General features: G+C 41.8%; 1 protein-coding gene across 1 annotated transcript in view; it reads left to right on the forward strand.

Moving 5' to 3' along the window:
- Positions 1-16,955, forward strand: part of LOC147712045 (uncharacterized) — a 133,897-nt gene that overhangs the window by 42,979 nt on the left and 73,963 nt on the right. The gene's annotated exons all lie outside the window — the stretch shown is intronic.

Here is a 16,955-nt window from a genome sequence, read left to right on the forward strand (position 1 = left end):
TCTGTCTTTAGTGAACGTATGGGTAAGTGACTGGTTGTGTGAACTTTAACTGCTACATTTTTCTGGTTTTGAGCCAGTGAAATGTCAGCCGAACTATAACGTCCCTGGGACCTTTGGATTTTTTCAGTGACCTTCAAAGTTTTTTCAGATTCTATTTCCTAACTGTAACGTCCCTTTATCTTTTGTTTTTTTTTCAGTGAATTTCTATGGTTTTTCAAAATCTATTTCCTATCTATAAATTCCCTGTGACCTTTGTTTTTTTCAGTGAATTTCTATGTTTTTTTATCCTATTTCATAACTATAACATCGTTTTTTATTTTTCTATAAATTTATTTATTTATTTATTTAAAGATTTCTAAAGCGCGTAGTCACCCAGAGGGTATCCCAGCGCTGAACCTATTACCACCAGTGGAAGATAGTCGGGAGTGGGAGGGATGGCTCAGGGAAAAAGTAGGGTTTTGAGGGCCTTCCTAAACCTTAGAAGGTTTGGTTCTGTTCTGAGGCTCAGGGGGAGTGTGTTCCATTTTTTCCCCGTATTGACCGAAAAGCGACGGCCACCGACATATGCATTGTGAAACCACTTGTATTTATGACCTATTTATTCATCAAGTACTTTAATATTCTTATTTCAAGATATTTTAAAAAATGGGCTCTATCTACAACAAGAACCTGCATTTTAACATGCATGGAATCTATAGAAGTGATGGTGTTCACTTTACAGACAAAGGGAACAGGATGTTTCTTAGAAACCTGAAACTCTGCATACAGTCTTATCTGTAGCTGTCTTATGCACACTCTCAAAAGAAAGGCTCTTGTCAGAGCCCAAAACTTTGTTCATTTTCATGTTAAATAATATATTTTTAGAACTTTTGATATTCAACTACCACCACATTTAAAAAATTTAACTTAAAAAATTAATTCTAAGTATTACAGTACACACATTACTAACTTTATCACTTCTTAAAAAACGTTTGCAAACATAGTTTTGAAGTAAGTTTAAAAATTAACTTTTTGAATCCTACTTTCCGTCTTTACGATGATGCGATAGTCGTGAGTAAAAGAAACATTTGATGGACGAAATGCTGGACAATGCAAACATTCACCCCTGGTCACAAGGATCTGGGTTTAATCCATCATTCCTTTTCTCACCACACCACCCCAGTTTGGACCCAGCCATATGTGAATCAGTCTTGACCCTGTTTCTTGTGGGAACAGTCCAGCCCACCACCAAAAACACTACGGTGGAGAAGGACCTAGGGGAGGTTTATAGACCACGCTCTGGATACAATCCCCAGAGAACTTATAGGTACCAGAGGGTCTCAAGAAAAAGCGCCCATGAGTGTAAAGAAATTACACAAGACACCCTCACCACTATATCAATGCAACACAGGAATTTCTCAAAGGATGAGGAAATTACCCATCAGTCACCATTCGGATCCGACCTTCATCATTTGGGATTTTATCCGAACCACCCGTCTGAGAAAAATAGTGCCTCAATCAGAGGTCAACCCGGTGGTAAGGGGGTCCCTCAGAGGCAATGAACACTAACAGTGTGGTCTACCACTCGATGATACTGAGTGGACAAAGATATATGGGACTGGGGTGTGCAGTGCAAGAAAAAGTGAGTGAGGAAAGAAACCAAGACAAAAGAGTGTGTTAAAATTGGTTTAGAAAAGGCACAAGATAATATTTATTCTATGCGTGCCTTATACACCAAGATTAAAAATATGTGCGGCCTTAAGCAGTCTGATTATGTAGACTGCCTGAGGTAGAGGTGGTCGACATGTTTCTGCAATCTGGGGACTATTACGTCCTTGCATTCATCAGGACCAAGACTAAACAATTAGAGCTACTGCACAGTGTAAAAATAATAGTAAGTGAAGTGAAAAAAGGTGACACAAGGAAATGTAAAACAAGTGCTGAAAGTCACCTGAATAATCCGAGTGCCCTTACAGTCAGTATAGATCACTGTGGAAAGACAAAGGGGATAAGGGGTATGGGTAAGGCTATCAAACACTCATAGGCTATGTAGTAAGTCCATAATCTATGGATCAATCTTAAAATCACACCATAGGAGTTGATCTAAGCGCTCTTGAAAAAAGAGCCAGTTTTTTAATCAATTGGGAAGAGACTTCATTTGCCCAATGTCGTGCAGTCCTTACCTTGATCTGTAAGGTGGACTGGCCTCACCCCACCTGGCAGCGGCTTAGGGGAAGATGAAGCACCGCTCTAAAAAACATGTAAACCACATGTCAGTTACAGTATGCACAGAGAAAACAGAACACCTCTTGAGTCGATGGCCGGTTATCAGATGGAACTCGCTTCTCTAAATGAAGGTGCCTTTTCCTAAAGTAAACGAGAAAGGTCTCCCCCGCATCCAATGCACTCGTGCCAGTGTGTAATAGTGTAGCGGGAAACGGAGGGACTGCTTAACGAAAAAACGAAAGGGCTCGTCTTACCTTTCCGTCGGTACTCCGGGGCCGGCGTCCTGGCCGACTGGAGAGGTACCGGACGTAAGGCGCGAGGCTGGTTATAACGTGCGCTGCCATAGGACACGTAGTCACGTGGGGCGTCTGCACGCGCGATCTCATTGGTTGAAGTGATCTAGGAAATACAAAATGCGCGCTCATTGGCTAATCGCCTTTCGGACACTGATAGGTCATTGACCGACCACGAGGGGGAAAGGAAGTAAACAATAACAAAACGAGCGCACACCGAGCGAGGTAGAGTGAGGAAAAACTGGTAGATGGGGGGCGGTTCATCCCACACTGCTGAGTACACGGTAGTCACAAATATAATGGAGAAGACCACCATTTGTGGTGTACACACACAAAACCAACGCCCTAGCAAAAGAAAAATTATCTGCAAAGTGCGTCAACAATGTAGGTGGGCGGATGAAAAAACCTTATGGGAGGTGTATCTCCAAACTACTAGTTACTAATCAATTCCAGCTGTAATGACTAAGGATTGAAATGCTAACATGGAAAGATCCAAGTGGCCGTTACCAGTGGGAGTGTCATGTAATGGACAAGCCACTGAAGGTATAGTGTGTGGGGCCAGTGTGATGATCAATGGAGGGGGGCAAAAGTGTGTGTCTTCCTGCTAGTGTTGTTATATCCGTGGCAGTAGAACCACACGTATCGGGTAAGGGTGTCAGCTCCAGTAAAGTAAACATGCCATTGAAGGTATAATTAAATGGGCCAGTGTGTTAATCTATGGAGAAGGACAGGAGTCTATATCTTACTGCTAGTTTTGTTATATCAGTGGCAGTAGATCCAGCATAGTAACAGGATGTAGAACCACACGTATCGGGTAAGGGTGTCACCTCCAGTAAAATAAACATGCCATTGAAGGTATAATTAAATGGGCCAGTGTGTTAATCTATGGAGAAGGACAGGAGTCTATATCTTACTGCTAGTTTTGTTATATCAGTGGCAGTAGATCCAGCATAGTAACAGGATGTATAGCGGCCTATGGGTAACAGGAGAAAGACTAAAGTGTGGACCAAGGGATATCATCGTTTAAGCCCTCTTTATGTGTCTTAAGTTTTAGTACCCATCTTTGCTCTTTTTTCATTAGGTACTTGGCCACATCTGCTGTATGAGTGGGAATAAAAGGTTGTTCCAAGACAGTCCACTGAAATTCAGTGGCTAGATGTTTTGCCTCTAAGAAATGAGCAGTTCGTTTTGTGGCTTGTCTAGCGCAATGGATAGTACTCATATGTTCCGATATCCGTATACGGACCTTACGTCATGCCCACGTACTTTTGGCCACACGGGCAGGTAATAAGATAGATCACGTGATCGCTGTTGCAGTTTGTAAATTTTAACTGTTTCCAGGGTCTAGAAGTGCCAATATCGATCTCCAATGATTTAGTAGTTTGCGCGCACACCTGACAATTGCCACAAGGGTGGTGTCCCTGAACAGGAGAGAGATTCCACAGTGAACCTATGGCTCTTGGAGGGTCTTCACGTGGTCTGGTGTGCACCAGTCTGTCTCTAAGATTAGGGCCCCTCTTAAATGAGACCAAGGGGCGAGGAAGAGTAAGTCGTCCTGAATTTAGTATTGGCCAATGTTTCTTGACCATACTTTGAATACTGTTGGAGAGATTCCCAAAAGTATGAACAAAGGTGAGGCGATCCAGAGGAGCCACAGTGATCTATACTGACTGTAAGGGCACTCGGATTATTCAGGTGACTTTCAGCACTTATTTTACATTTCCTTGTGTCACCTTTTTTCACTTTACTTACTATTATTTTTACACTGTGCAGTAGCTCTAATTGTTTAGTCTTGGTCCTGATGAATGCAAGGACGTAATAGTCCCCAGATTTCAGAAACATGTCGACCACCTCTACCTCAGGCAGTCTACATAATCAGACTGCTTAAGGCCGCACATATTTTTAATCTTGGTGTATAAGGCACGCATAGAATAAATATTATCTTGTGCCTTTTCTAAACCAATTTTAACACACTCTTTTGTCTTGGTTTCTTTCCTCACTCACTTTTTCTTGCACTGCACACCCCAGTCCCATATATCTTTGTCCACTCAGTATCATCGAGTGGTAGACCACACTGTTAGTGTCCATAGCATCTGAGGGACCCCCTTAACACCGGGTTGACCTCTGATTGTGGCACTATTTTTCTCAGACGGGTGGTTCGGATAAAATCCCAAATGATGAAGGGCGGATCCGAATGGTGACTGATGGGTAATTTCCTCATCCTTTGAGAAATTCCTGTGTTGCATTGATATAGTGGTGTGGGTGTCTTGGGTAATTTCTTTACACTCATGGGCGCTTTTTCTTGAGACCCTCTGGTGCCTATTGTTGTTAAACAGTCCAGCCCAAACTGCCAAGCCAGGGCCTCCCTGGACCGGAAACAAGCATCATAGGACAGGTTTCAAGGCATCACCCTTCATCAGCCAGGCTAGCTTGAATCCAGTGGTGTAGTGAGCACGGGACCCACATCGGGGCATACCCTTCCCATTTAGGGCGACATATGCAAAAAAAACTATTGATGGAAGGAATGCTGGACAATGCAAACATTCACCATGAGTCACAAGGATCTGGGTTTAATCCATCATTCTTTTGCTCACCACACCACCCCAGTTTGGACCCAGCCATATGCAAATTAGCCGAGAGGACTTTGGTAACCTCGCCAATAGCAAATTTTTTTAAGGGGTGTAAAACACATGTTTTCAAACATTTTACAGTATTTTAGACTTTAATGGTTTATTACTGCACTGTTTTAAGTCATATTTTTGTAGGGAGTTTGTATAAAAACCATATTTAAAACCTATTTTCCGTTTTTGCAATGATGCCGGGAGCCACAATGATATCGGTGGCCACGATCACCTAGAATACATTGCGAAGCAGACATTCAATAGCAACCACCACATACAAAACTTATACCTGCAAAATAGATTATAACCAACACACTAAACACATTACTATCTAAAAGTCTCCATAATAGCATGTATAACTCCCTTAAAATCTCTGTAACACAGTGTATAACTCTTTCATTGGAATATGAAACTGCATGCATCACTGTATCAGCAGGCCTCTCATTTACTGTATAAGTATTTCAGTGGATCTGTGAGACGGTGCATCAGTCTAGCAATGGTTCTGTAACAAACTGCCTGACTGTTTCAGTGCATCTATGACAGGGTGCATCAGTGTCTCTATGGCTTTGTGATTGGTTGTATGAGTCTACCAGTCAATCTGTGAGTATGTGAATGAGTGTCTTTGAACATTTGTAAGTAAGTATATGACTGTCTGACTGGATCTGTGAGTGGATACATGAGAGGGTGAGTGGGTGTTTTCCTGTCTTCTGGGCCTGTAAATGCATGAGTATCTTAGTGGGTCAATGACTGGTAGTGTGAGTGTCTGAGTGGGTCTGTGAGTGGGCCCCTGGGTCTCTGAGTGGGACTGTGAGAGGGTGCATGAGTCTCTGACTGTGTCAGTAATTGGGTGCATACGTCTCTGAGTGAGTCTAGGAGTGGGCGTGTGAGTGGTTCTATGGGTGTGAGAGTATCTGAATGAGTTCATGAGTGGTTGTATTAGTGCCTGAGTGGATATGTGAATGGGTGTCTCAATGGGTCTGTGAGTGAGAGCACAAGTCATTGAGTGGGTGCATGTATATGTAAGTGAGTCTGTGAGTGGATGTGTGAGTCTCTGAGTATATGAAAGAGTGCATAGGTCTCTGAGATGGCCTGTGATTGAGTGTGTCACTGACTGTATAGGTGTGTGAGCGGGTACATGAGTGTCTGAGTTCATCTGAATGGGTTTATGAGTGTCTGTGGGCCCTTCAGTGGGTGGGTAGGTGAGTGGCTCAGAGGTTCTGTACATATGTGTAAGTGAGTTGGTCTGTACATGGGTGCATGGATCTCTGAATGAAACTGTACATGGGTGTGTGACTCTCCAAGTGAGTCTGTAAGTGTGTGCATGGTTATCTGAGTAGGTCTGCAAGTGGGTGTATGAGTGCTGAGGTAGGTCTCTAAGAAGGTGTAAGAGTCTCTGAGTGGGTGTGAAACTGTGCCCATAAATCTATGAGTAGGTCTCTAAGTAGGTGCATGAGTCGCTGATTGGATCTGTACATGGGTGTGTCCACTCTCTGAGTGAGTCTGTAAGTGGGTGCATGATTACCTGAATGGGTATGTGAGTAGGGGAATGAGTATCTGAGTGGGTATGTGACTGGATGTATAAGTGTGTGAGTATGTATGTGAATGGGTGTATAACTGCCTGAGTGAGTTTGTGAGTGTGTAAATGTGTTTATGACAGTGACCAGCAAGTGTGTACAAATATATATAATTTTTATTATTTTTGACCAATATTTGCAATGTTGCGGTGATAGTCGCAACGTCCTAGCGATGGTAAACGGGATGGCCATGCTGGCAGTTGCGGCATTGTCGAGAATATTGCACACGATTAAAAAGAATTGGGTCATATAACTTGTGTCACTAATACTCCCATTTCTCAAACATGGGGTCAGAGTATCTCCACCCAGAACCCTTATATTAGCCTTGTCACAAATTTTCAGCCCCAGAAATCATTCCCGATCGATAAAATGGTGGCCGCAACCTTCTGTTCAGGTTGTGTCCAGCCAATCAGAGCATTCCTGTTGGCACGCGCATTCATGATTTTCCTTGAAATCATTGCGATTTAACTATGATCAACGCGAAACAGCAGCAAAATATTCACAACCAGAGACATCATTATATTGTTCAGTTTTGATTGATCAGAAACTACTGAACTGATTTGTACCAAATAGGAAAAGCACAATCTGCGTAACAACATCTAGCTTTCTGACAAATTTGGTGTAATTCTGTCCAGTGGTTCGGGCTGCACATTCGACAACGTGTTCCTATTGGAATTAACATTACAAATGCACCCTTATTTCACACCCCTATTCCTTGCTCCCCAATGCACAGATCACCCCCAGACTTTGCATGACACATAGAACCTACTTTGACACTTTCTTTGAAACATTTCATGAAGATTGGTTAAGCGACGCCAAAGTTATAGGCAAGTCAAAAATTGCTTTTCCTATGGAAACTAGGTCCTAAGTAAAACTACCTACTGGCAACTGCCAGTAGAGAGAGAGTGTGTGTGTGTGTGTGTGTGTGTGTGTGTGTGTGTGTGTGTGTGTGTGTGTGTGTGTGTGTGTGTGTATGTATATATATATGTATATATATATATATATATATATATATATATATATATGTATATATATATATATATATATATATATATATTACCTACTGGCGATAGCCAGTAGGTATATATAGTTAGGATTTTTTTCCTATGGGACTTTTGAAAATTCTATGTCTAATAACTTTGGCGTTTGTGGACGGAATCGGCTGAAATTTTCAGGAAAATGGCACATTTTGTTTCTGAGCAGCTCCTGAAAATTTGGGGGGGGTTCGTCAAGGGGGGGCCGAGAAAAAAGGGGGGTCCCAAAACGCGTTTTTCCCATGTTAATTTCCATAGGGCGGTTGGACTCACTTTTAGCCCGAACGGCTGAATGGATTTCCACGAAACTTGGCAAAATTGTAGGGACTGTTAGCCCGATGTGCCTTTGCTAGGTCTCAATATATGTGCTTCAGTGGATTTTGAGAAATTAACGTTTAAATCAAGATATATATCTGTAACAGCGCTCCGGGCAGCGCTCCGGTTCGCGAACTTTTCGCGTATCGGAACTTTGCGAAGCGAAGCTGATTGGCTCTCCGGTGTCTGTCAACATTCTAAACAGTCCGGTGCGGCCGCCATCTTGTCTCTCGGTAGGATCGAGAGACAAGAGGAGGCCAAAACAAAGGGGGAAATGAAGGAAAGGGGGCAAGGTAGACCCCTTCTGACCCCCTAGGATTGATGAGGGGGATATTATAGAGCCACGCCGGGCCCAAAAAAAAAAAAGAAAAAATCCGATTTTTTCGCCGTAGAGACGCGTCTTGGTTCGCGAACCGGGCAGCTAACCGGGCAGCTAACCGGGAAGCTAACCGTCAGTGTAACCCAAAAAAAAAAAAAAAATCCGATTTTTTCGCCGTAGAGACGCGTCTTGGTTCGCGAACCGGGCAGCTAACCGGGCAGCTAACCGGGAAGCTAACCGTCAGTGTAACCCAAAAAAAAAAAAAATCCGATTTTTTCGCCGTAGAGACGCGTCTTGGTTCGCGAACCGGGCAGCTAACCGGGCAGCTAACCGGGAAGCTAACCGGCAGTGTAACCCAAAAAAAAAAAAAAATCCGATTTTTTCGCCGTAGAGACGCGTCTTGGTACGCGAACCGGGCAGCTAACCGGGCAGCTAACCGGGAAGCTAACCGGCAGTGTAACGGGAGTCTGAGGAGTAGCTGATTGGCTGTCAATATTGTAAACAGTCCGGAGCGGCCGCCATCTTGTCTCTCGGTAGGATCGAGAGACAAGAGGAGGCCAAAACAAAGGGGGAAATGAAGGAAAGAGGGCAAGGTAGACCCCTTCTGACCCCCTAGGATTTATGAGGGGGATATTATAAAGCCACGTGGGGCCAAAAAAAAACAAACAAAAAAATCCGATTTTTTCGCCGTAGAGACGCGTCTTGGTACGCGAACTGGGCAGCTAACCGGGCAGCTACCGGGAAGCTAATCGGCAGTGTAACGGGAGTCTGAGGAGAAGCTGATTGGCTGTTATCATTGTAAACAGTCTGGAGCGGCCGCCATCTTGTCTCTCTGTGGGATCGAGAGACAAGAGGTGGAAAAAAAAAAGGTGTAAATGAATGAAAGGGGTAAGGCAGACCCCTCCTGAACCCCTAGGATTGATGAGGGGGCTATTAAAGTTCCCTGGGGGGTGAAAAAAAAAAAATTGCGATTTTTCGCGGTAAAGGTGCTTCCTGGTACGTTAACCGGGCAGCTAACCGGCAGCGTAACGGGAGTCCGACATATTGTGTTTTTTGAACGTTTGTGATATGTGCACGTGTGGATTTTGTCTAATTAAGGTTAAAAAAATATATATATCTTTAAGCGTGTTCTGGCGCGCTTACGTTTTGGGTTTGGTTTGCGCTGCAGAGACGATACGTCACGGTTATGCGATGCATCATGAGGCGTCTCACGGGCTACGTGATACGTCACTTAATAAAGAATATATTTTACAGCTATAGATATTAGCTTTTAAAAAACCAATGAAATTCACAGAAAAAACCATAGGTTATAGACCATATATAGTTAGGAATTTGCATTTACAAAACCTTGAAAATTCACTGAAAAAACCATAGGTTATAGACCATATATAGTTAGGGATTAGCATTTAAAAAACCTTATTTTATTTGCACAAAACCATTGAAATTCCATATATAGTTAGTTGCACTAACTATATATCGCGGACCCGCAATCCACTGCTAATGATGTCACATATTACATCATTCATGACATGGTCAGTGACATCACTGATGACATCACTGATGACATCTCAAATGACATCACTGATGACATCACTGATGACAACACCCAGTGACTGTATGTTTCTGTAAAGTTAAAATATGTCTTACATATTGAAGAATGAGTGGATGTATAAGTGTCTGGATGAAGGATTTAGTAGGTGCATGACTGACTGTATGAGAGAATGATTAAATGTGTCTCACTGAGTGCATGGGTTAGTGATTAAAGTGTCTTAATTTGGCAATCAATATTTATGTTCTTCTGTAAACTGCTGCATGTTTAAATCAGTAGCTATATCAGTTACTATATGGGTTATTGAATGGTTGCCCAAGTATTTGTATGGGAGACTGAGTGTGTGTGTGGGTGGCTGGGAGGTGTATAACTCTGTGCATAGATGTGTGAGCGGTTGATTCCCTAGGTGTATGGGTTCAAAAGTGCATGTAGAAACAGCTGTATGGACAGTTGACTGTGTGCATGAGTATATTGGTGAGTGAATGGATATCTCAGTTCGACATGTCAAAGTAAGTACATATGTAAAACACACTCCATGTGAGAGTTGACATATATAAATAACGGAACATAAGAGTCAGTGAATGTGAGAGTGGCTGTATGAATCATTGTGAACTTGTATCAAGGATTGTATAAGAGAGTAAATATGTGTTAGTATAAGTTTGAATAAGTAAGGTGTGTATAACTGTATAGTTAAGGAAATGGAGATGTGATTGATTCTTTGCATGACTGAATAGGTGTGTGAGTAACTCCATGGATGTGTGACAGTCTGTGAGTGCCTGTTTACACTGAGTGTATCAAAGGTTATATTAGAGTCTGAAGATGTATTATCACATAAATGATATCATCAGTGATGTAATCAGTAATGTCAAATGAGATGTCAGTGATGTCATCAGTGATGTCATTTGAGATGTCATCAGTGATGTCATCAGTGATGTCACTGACCATGTCATGAATGATGTAATATGTGACATCATTAGCAGTGGATTGCGGGTCCGCGATATATAGTTAGTGCAACTAACTATATATGGAATTTCAATGGTTTTGTGCAAATAAAATAAGGTTTTTTAAATGCTAATCCCTAACTATATATGGTCTATAACCTATGGTTTTTTCAGTGAATATATATATATATATATATATATATATATATATATATATATATATATATATATATATATATATATATATATATATATATATATATATATATATATATATATATATATATATATATATATATATATATATATTCCATCAAGCCAGGAAGCACAAATTAAGGAAGACCGCAGTCAGCTTGACATGAGTTTTATTCAACGAAATCGAACACTTGCCAGCAGGAATTTTTGGGGCTTGCACGCCTGACAAGGAAGACTCACCGCGATCATGCGGGTCTGACACGGCTTCGTCGGAAGCCATGAACTATCAGAGACAGCGACGCACAATGCAATTCAGGACTGCATTGTGCGCGGAGTTTGCCATCGAGCACTGTAAAGCGGGGTGGTCTTGGCCCCAGATACAGAGCATCATTCCATTCGGAAAAGTACATTTTTTGTGGAAAGGAAAGAGGTTACATCGCCCCCACTAGGGGTTATAAGACTACAAGCACCAGAAGGCAGTGGGAGTGCCACGCCCATATGGGCAGGTGTATTAAATGAACGTACTTTGTAAAGCGATGCTTTCACCTTCTACTAACTGCCACTGATGACGGAATGCTGAATTCCAGAAACGCGTCTGGCTGATGAAATTAACAAAGATGCCTGCTTTGAGGATTTAAAGACTGCTGGCAAGTGTTCGATTTCATTGAATAAAACTCATGTCAAGCTGACTGCGGTCTTCCTTAATTTGTGCTTCCTGGCTTGATGGAATATATATATATATATATATATATATATATATATATATATATATATATATATATATATATATATATATATATATATATATATATATATATATTCCTCCAGCATCAGTAGCAAAAAGCAAAAAGACAATGAGGCAAGTCTGTTTTGTACCTGAAAGTGTCCAATCTTCATTCATGTGGTCCATTAGCAAAGACAACAAGCCTGACTTTGTATCATTAAAAGCGCTTCTTGGTGAGTGGATAGATGCAAAACAAAAAAGGGTCCATCAGGGTCCATCAGTGGAAGATTGTTGGCTCAGTCAGTGCATGGACTAAGAATTTGGTGATTGTCTGAATGCATGGATTTCATGGATAGATGAGTGAGTGAATGGATACGTTACCAGATTTATAATGAAGGATAGCATTATCAGAGATTGCAAACTGTACTAAAAATGTTAAGAGAGAGTGGATTGACATGGAAAGTAGAGAAATGTATATTCAGTTCAAGTGAAATTGAATATATAGGACAGCTGGGGGCATTGCGCAAAATAAGGTATTGTGTGCAATATGATAAATACATACTGTTAATATGGATGACCTAGCTAGATGTTTGGGGATGATGAAGTCTACAATAAATGTGTCTCAATTTCACAGAGATTACCAAGAGTTTACAGGAGTTAATAAAAAAGGAGGCCAAATGGAATCAAGAGTATGATGAGGATTTTGCAGCAGTAAAATGTATATTAGTGTTAGACCTGTCAGCGTTAGGGTGGTCTTACCCCAAATGGTTTGCCTTACACCTCCATTTTTTTGCTGCATTTGTTTTTGTTGGCCGTAGCACTCTGCACACTTTATCCCTGCTAAACAGTGCTAAAGTGCTTATGCTTTCTCTTTTTAAACATGGAAAAATTGGCCCGCACTCAATTGCTGCATATAATTTACTTGTAAGTCCTTAGTAAAATAGACAGGGTCTGTAAATTAAAAGCTACTAGTGGGACTGAGCACTGATCGTGCCACCCACTTAAGTAACTCTTTAAACATGTCCCATTGCAGCCTCTGTGTTTAGTTTTAAACTGGCATTTCATCCTGGCAAAATAAACCTTTTGCCCGCCACATTTAACTTACTTATAAGTCCATGGTAAAGTGATTCTACCTGTAGCCAGGGCCTGTAAATTAAAAGCTACTAGTGGGACGGCGGCACTGATTGTGCCACTCAAAAGTAAATCTTTAAACATGTCCCATTGCAGCCTGTGTGTTTAGTTTTAAACTCTGTCAATCATATGGGGGAGGAGGAAGTTCTGATCCATTTAGTTTCCTGTTATTAAATATCAATTAATCATAGGGGAAGGATCACTTGTCCTGTACAACCAGGGTATACAGGAGCTATGTGGGTTTTCACACAATAAAAAACCATCATGCACATGATGGGAAAGACGTGGTAGCGGTATATGTGGATTCTCCGCTCTTCATTCACGTGGGTCAGTTAGGTTATGCAGCCTCCACCAGGAGGTTTTTACCCATGGTTAAAACAGTAGTGATCGAGTGATTTGGACTGTGCTCAGATGGATTAAAATACCCGGACAGCCAGATATTGCACTTTATTCGGTCTGGTTCGGGTAGCCTGTCAATGGGTGTTAAAAAAGTTGTGCGTTCAGCGAATGTATAATGGATTCTAACGCACTCAAAAGTAAGTGATAAAAAAGTGGTCGACATGTTTCAGCCCCTTTAGTTTTAAACTGCCATTTCATCCTGGCAAACTAAACCTTTTGCAGGCCTAAACCTTCCTTTTTAATGCATATAAGTCACCCCTAGGGTAGGCCCTAAGCAGCCCCTAGAGCAGGGTGCAATGTATTTAAAAAGTAGGAAATTTAATTTAAAATTTTATTTGGTTGTGAAAAACTTTTAAATTAATTTTTCACCACTAAACTGCCTACCTCTTCCATAGAATAGCATTGGGTTGCCTTTTTATGTTTAATATGTAATAACTTTCAATTGGGAGCTAGTAGGAATGTTGAGTTCGGTGTCTAAAGAATTGTAATTTAAAATCCTCTTTAATGGTAAACTTGGATTTTAAATCACAATTCTGAAAATGGCACTTTTAGAAAAATGGCATTTTGCTGTCCCAACCACTTGATGCCTGCTGCCTGTATCCTGGGCCAAGATGAGTAGAGGTAGCTGGCAGTTGGTCTTTGTGTATTATTCCTAGACATTGGTAGAAGGAGGAATAGGTGTTGGCAGGATGTGGGCCATCCCTGACTTAATGGGGGGAGCTGTCACTTACCACACTTCCACATCACAAAGGCTCTGCCTCAGCATGCTCACAAAGGGTTTTCCACTAGTCTTTTGTGTCCCCAGACAAGCTAGGCCAGAGCAAGGATGCAGGAATTTCCAAACACCTCTGAAGGTGGAAACCTTCTCCTCTCCTTCTTCAAAGCTGGTATCAAGTTCAAATATTAGACCCTCAAACCCAACTATTGAGTATACTCCTGGACTTGCTGATACTACAGAAGAAGGATGCCCTGCTACACTGCTGTTTGAGACCTACCCTGCCTGCTGAGAAGAAAGACTGGACCTGCACCCCAAGCTAAAGTGACTCCAAGGATGTGAATGTGCAAATCAGGTACACTTGTCTGAAATGAGAGACAGCAATCAAACACTGTTGTGGAGGTATGTTGAATTTAAGCTTGAGCTTCAGATATTAGAAACAGCCAGCTTTCAAGTACGCTCTGCCAAACACAGAATGCGCAATATTCATATATTGCTTAAACTACATTGGCATATATTGAAATAGCTGAGTCAGACATGTGTGCAGACCGCCGGTTTGGTAAGCTGAGCTTTACACGATCACAACAGGAATCTTTGGAAAGCATGAATACGGCTGCAGTTTCCAAATATGCTGTTATCTTTCTTTCATATCTACGTGTTCCTTCAGTTCTCAAAAGCAAAGTGGAAGCTAATAAGCATAAACAGTTCTCCGACCTTACCAACACCTCGTCCAGCCAACGTGCGAGGATTTGTACAGATGCATGGCTCGTGAAATCAAGGCGACGATCAACATGGAAGAACAGTTACTCACTTTTACATTTATGCTCCCACAAACTCATCTTAAAACAATTGTTCAACATGTTTTTATAAATTTGCTTTTTGATATTTATTGACAATAGTGTGGCCACGTCTTCCCACTGTATCATGACGCTTGAAACAAGAACATTACTTGGTGAGGGAACACACAATTTGATACATGCCTGGCAGGAAACAGGCAACATATTCACACATAAACAAACAGCTGATATTGCAATAACTATAACTATTATTATCATACATATATTGGCCAGCCCAAGACTCCAAATAGGGATGTAATATCATCCCACAACGTTTGTTCAGCAACATTATTCACTTGTATCCATATGTCATGTAAATTCCCATGACCTTGTAAATATTCAGGGCATTGCTGGGGATAATCGTGCAGCATTCAGTAAGCATGGTGTTGTTTGGCCCCAGTAGTTTTGGGATGTATAGGTCATACAAATAGATGATGACAGCTGTCAATATAGCAAAGATGATCAGGACAAATGGTATGCAAAATGTATTTGTCAGAATGGTTCCTTTCTATCCTGTTTGTCACAACTGAGCAGTTAGGCCCCTTTGTTCTTTATTCCTTACCATCACTAGGCCTTAAGATGTTACCAGTACTTCGCGACTCTGGACCCGATAGTAAACTATTGTTGGTTGGGTCAAGTAGATGGACATACTGTAGGAAATGGGTGCAGTTTGCATCCAGAACCAGTGTCCTTCATGGGCTGAGGTAGCAGAGTCATTGGGGGAATCCTGTGTACTGAAGCCTGTGACAAAGTCTGAGGCACGGGAGCTTTTTTCACATGTGAGGCATAAATCCAGTTCCTCTATCCTGTACACTTGATGCCTGTTTGTGTTGCCTGCAGAACTTGTATGGGGGCCTTCCATCTTGGTTATAGTCAGTTAGCTGGTATTCAGACAGGATATCAAGTTGGAAGTGTCGCCTTATACAAATGTCGAGTTGGAAATATCATGACACAGAAATATCAACAGTGGTCATTGTGGTCATGAATATTACATTTAAGGTAAGAATGTAGTGTAGTTCCTAGTTTCCCACTAGGCCCTGCGCATTGGAATAACATAAACAGTAGTATCGACGTGGAACTGCGGATATTCCAGGCCTCCACTGACTATGCTAAACTTAATTGGGTTGTGTTACCAACTAGCTCAGAGGTCACTGGAAACTTTCTTCTCTGCATAGGAAGTGATCAGCTTCCCTGGCACAGACAAGAAGGGATTCAGTTTTCCAACAACCGTGCAACATGACAACTTTGCTCCTCAGATCAAGAGTCAATCTCTAGGGTCGTGTGAAACAATAGACATGTATTTCACTCAGTCAGTCTAGTGCAGTTTACTTTCACGAGATGTAGAGAATAGAGAGACGGGCGTTTGTCAATAAAGGGTTAACATTTATTGAACAGTCTTTCTTCTCGTACAAGAGAAATGTATTGCCACAATTGCAATAATTGTTATTATAAAAAGTACGTACAGTAAGATAAGTATTGCGAAATAGAACTGTAAAAGCATTGATATGGTTTCTTAGCCATACAATGGTTAAAAGTAATAAAACATATATACAGTCATATATACATTAGGCTAACATACTCAACTGGTGCTTCTAACTAAGCCTACCCCAGTGTGCCTGACCTAAGCCTAACACGTGAAAAGGGGAGTAAGTAAGTAGCTTAAGTTAAGTTGGTTTTGCCAAGGTTTGTTTCAAGAATTCTCGTCTAAGGGTTTAGTCAACACCATACCTCTGAATAGAATGATGGAGGATTGGTATCTCCTTCAGGGGTCTCTCTCGATATCCCAGTCACCCGCGAGGGTAAACCGGAAGCGCCGGGACTGGATTTCTCTGCACGAGAAAGGCAGCGGCTTCTCTTCAGCGCGTCGAGGAAGGAGGGGGGACAGCGTCCGCGGGCAGCTGGAATCTGCTGGATGTCTTCGCAGAGGGACGGCTGTTCAGCTCCTTAAGCGTACTGCACCATAGGTCGCGCTTTGGCGGCGATAATGGTATCAGCAGCTTCACCACCACAGGATAGCAGGCTGCAGCGACAGAGTGCTAGATTTACCAACACAGGGTCATGCAGGCAGCCAGCATCAGTAGCTCGCAGCTCACAACAGCTCCTA

This window comes from Lissotriton vulgaris, chromosome 5 (assembly GCF_964263255.1).
Source record: "Lissotriton vulgaris chromosome 5, aLisVul1.2, whole genome shotgun sequence".
In the NCBI taxonomy this organism is placed as follows: domain Eukaryota; kingdom Metazoa; phylum Chordata; class Amphibia; order Caudata; family Salamandridae; genus Lissotriton; species Lissotriton vulgaris.